We start from the raw sequence: 4015 nt of genomic DNA, 5'->3' as shown, positions 1-4015 counted from the left end.
AAAAGTAAGATTTTTCTGCCCATGAAAGAAAGCGTATTAGTCCAGAGGAACACTTAGTAGCAAAATTAAATGAAATGTAAGGATCTGAATACAGGAATCCTGGGACATTTGGAACTGCAAATAGATTATTATCTAGGGTAAGAGCAACACCATACAAATCCTGCTTTTTTCTGTCTTAGATTCATATTGCTACAGCTCTCAATGTTTATATGACCCAGACAATATACAGCTATCCAAGAGCATAAATGACTCTTTAGGTTTCTCAAAGTATTGAACTATACAACAAAAATGAGTTATCAAGGAGATAAATTACCATCCATGACTAATTTATTAGAGTAATCATGAGGAACAGCACTTATGGGCAAACTGAGAGGGTAACATATTACGAGTGAGCACATAAACCTTGAAAATTCTTTGTTTTCTTTAAAAATGCTACTTTCCAGAGATGAGACCAATCAAGCTAAGAAATCCTATAAAGGGTTGCAAAACATGACTAGAACACAAATTCATAGGTGCCTAGCACTGTAATGGTGTCAGCGAAACAGTGATGTACTCTTTTAGGCCAGAAAAGACTTTAAGCAACTCTGTGAGGAGCTGCAGCCACCGTGAGGCCTCCCTTCAGCAACTCTGCTCTGGGCTGGACAAACCCAGAGACTTCAGCCACTGCTCATACATCTTGCTCTCTAGACCCTTCACCATCTTCATAGTGTTTCTCTGGATGCTCTCTAATGGTTTTTACAGATCCTACCCACTAGGATCAGGCTGCCCAGGATCCCATCCAGCCTGGCCTCAAATGCCTCAAGGGATGGGACATCCATAACCTCTCTGGGCAGCCTGTGTCAGTGCCTCACCATCCTCTGAGAAAAGCTTTCTTCCCAACATCTAAGCTAAATCTCCCCTGTCTCCGTTTAAAACCATTCCCCCTTGTCCGATCACTATCAGAACATGTAAAAAGTCAGTCTACCTCCTGCTTACAAGCTCCCTTCAAGTAGTGGAAGACTGCAATGAGGTCTCCCAAGAGCCTTGTCTTCTCTAGACTGATTAAGCCCAGCTCCTTCAGCTCTTCTTCGTAGGAGGGGTGCTCCAGCCCTCTGATCATCTTTATGGTCTTCCTCTGGACCCATTCCAGTAACTGCACCCTTCCCATACATGGGGCCCTAGGCGTGAACTCAGTACTCTAGCTGGGGCTTTACAAGGGGCAGAGTAGAGAGGGACAATCACCTCCCTTTCCCTGCTGGCCACCTGTCTTCTGATGCAGCCCAGGATACCATTGGTTTTCTGTGCTGCAAAAGCACGCACCTGGCTCATGTCCAGCTTTTCAACCACCGGGACCTCCAAGTCCTTCTCCACAGGGCTGCTCTCAATGAGTTCTTCTTCCAATCTGTACTCATATCTGGAATTGTCTCAACACAAGTGCCCCTCACTGTTAAACCTCATTAGATTCTCCTGCGTCCACTTTTCAAGCATGTCCAAGTCCCTCTGGACAGCATGCCTCCCTTCTGCTGTGTTGACTGCACCACTCAGCTTGGTGTCATGAGCAAACTTGCTGAAGGTACACTCAATCCCACTGTCTGTTATTGAAAAAGATGTTGAAGAGCACTGGTCCCAAGATGGACCCCTAGGGACACCACTCGTGACTGACCTCTACCTGGACATAGAGCTGTCAACCACAACCCTCCGCCTACAGCCAACCAACCAATTCTTTGTCCACCAAATAGTCCAGCCTTCAAATCCATAACTTCTCCATTTAGAGATAAGGATGTGGTGCAGAACCATGTAAAAGACCTTGCACAAGTCCAGGCAGACAGCATCAGTTACTCTTCCTTTGTCTTCTTATGACAGGACTCCACCATAGAAGGCCACCACATTGGTTAGGCACAGTCTGACTTTGGTGAAGCTGTGCTGGCTCTCTTGAATCACCTCAACACCTCATATGCATTTTAACATCTCTTCCAGAAGGATCCACTCCATGATCTTCCCCAGCACAGTGAGGCTCACTGGCCTGTAGTTCACCAGGTCTTGTCTTCTCTTCTCCCCTTCTTGATATGGGAGTGATGTTTCTGACTTTCCAGTCAAGCAAGACTTTGCCTGACAGCCATGACTTTTCAAATATGATGGAGTGTGGCTCAGCAACCACCTCAGCCAGTTTCTTCAGAACCCTGGGGCGCATGTCATAGACTTGTACATGCTCAGCCTCACAAGGTGGTCTTGGACTTGCTTTGCTCTTAGACTGGGAGGGATTTTGCTCCCCCAAGCCCCACTTAGAAGTTCAGTGACACAAGAGGCGTGAGAAGCCTGACTGGCCATGAAGACCAAGGCAAATAACTCATGAAGTACTCCAGCCTTCACTGAGCCTGAGGAGGCCAGATCTCCCTTTTTGTTTATCAGATGCACTCTCCTTTGCCTGTCTATTCTGCTCACCTTCTCTAAAGAATCCCTTCTTGTTTTTACCATTCTTTGCCAAGTTTAATTCTGTCTCCGCCTTGGCTTTCCTGACTCCATTCCTACACATCTGGACAGCATCCCTTTATTTTTCCCAGACCACTCATGCCCTCTTTCCATTAATGTTTTATCCTTCTTATGCTGTGGTGCACAAACCTGCCTGAGATCAGGCTGCACAGCACAGAGCACAGTGAGACAACCCCTTCCCTCACCTGGCTGGCAGTTTGGGCCTGACGCACCATCCCCAGATACAGTTAGCCCTGTGGACTGCCAGGGCATTATGCTGATCCCCAGGTCTTTTTCCATGGGGCTGCTCTCCAGTCTCTCATCCCGTCTGTACATATATCCAGGTTGTTCCTCTCCAGATGCAGAGTTTAGCACTTCATCTTGTTAAACTTCATGCAGCTGCTGGTTGCCCAGCCCTCTAGTCTGTCTGTGTTTCTATGTCTCTGCAAGGCCTCTTCACCCTCGGATGAGTAAGCAGCTCTTCCCAATCTTGTGTTGTGCACAAACTTATCTAGTATTCCTTCAAGTCTTCTATCCCAGTAATTTATGAAAATGTTAAAAAGAAACAGCCCCTAAAACAGGTATCTGCAGAACTCTACTGGCCAGCCTGATGTAAATCCATTTACTGTAACATTTTGATCCCAACTCATCAGCCACTTGGTCATCAACTGCGTTATGTACTTGTCTTCAGGATGGACATTCTGTTCAATGGGATACTGTGAGAAACAGTATTAAAAACTTTTCTGAAAACCAAAAAGATCACATTTACTGGTTTTCTTGATTAATAAGGTAACTTTGTCACAAAAGGAGATGTGGTTTATTACACAGGATTTAACCCTCGTGAATTCATACTGGCTGTGACTAATGACTGCATTATTTCATGTCTCCTTTAATGACTTCTAGAATAATCTTCTCTAGAATCTTGCCAGCCTCCCAAGAGTTCTTCATTAACAAGTCATAGCATCATTTGTGGACAGTGAGGTGGGTTGAGAACTGGTTGACTGGCAGAGTGCAGAGGGTCGTCGTTGGTGGTGCAGGGTCTGGCTGGAGACCTGTAACCAGTGGTGTCCCCCAGGGGTCTGTGCTGGGTCCAGTCTTGTTCAACATCTTCATCAATGACCTTGATGAGGGGATGTGGCCACCCTCAGCAAGTTTGCTGATGATACGAAGTTAGGAGGTTGGCTGACACGCCTGAAGGCTGTGCTGCCATTCAGCGAGACCTGGACAGGCTGGAGAGCTGGGCAGTAAGAAACCGGATGAGGTTCAACAAAAGCAAGTGTAGGGTCTTACACCTAGGGAGGAATAATTGCATGCACCAATACAGGCTGGGGGATGAGCTGCTGGAGAGGAGCTCTGCAGAGAGGGACCTGGGCGTCCTGGTGGATGACAGGTTGGCCATGAGCCAGCAGTGTGCCCTCGTGGCCAAAAAGGCCAATGGCATTCTGGGGTGCATTAAGAAGAGCGTGTCCAGCAGGTCGAGAGAGGTGATCCTCCCCCTCTACTCTGCCCTGGTAAGGCCTCATCTGGAGTGCTGTGTCCAGTTCTGGGCTCCCCGGTACAAAAAAGA

At 47.0% G+C, this 4015-nt stretch overlaps 1 protein-coding gene across 1 annotated transcript in view; it reads right to left on the bottom strand.

Moving 5' to 3' along the window:
• Positions 1-4015, bottom strand: part of PDE1C (phosphodiesterase 1C) — a 311651-nt gene that overhangs the window by 243978 nt on the left and 63658 nt on the right. The window lies entirely within an intron of this gene.

The sequence above is a fragment of the Meleagris gallopavo genome, chromosome 6, assembly GCF_000146605.3.
Source record: "Meleagris gallopavo isolate NT-WF06-2002-E0010 breed Aviagen turkey brand Nicholas breeding stock chromosome 6, Turkey_5.1, whole genome shotgun sequence".
In the NCBI taxonomy this organism is placed as follows: domain Eukaryota; kingdom Metazoa; phylum Chordata; class Aves; order Galliformes; family Phasianidae; genus Meleagris; species Meleagris gallopavo.
Note: the sequence above shows the minus strand (reverse complement) of the source record. Positions and strands in the feature narration are given on the sequence as shown.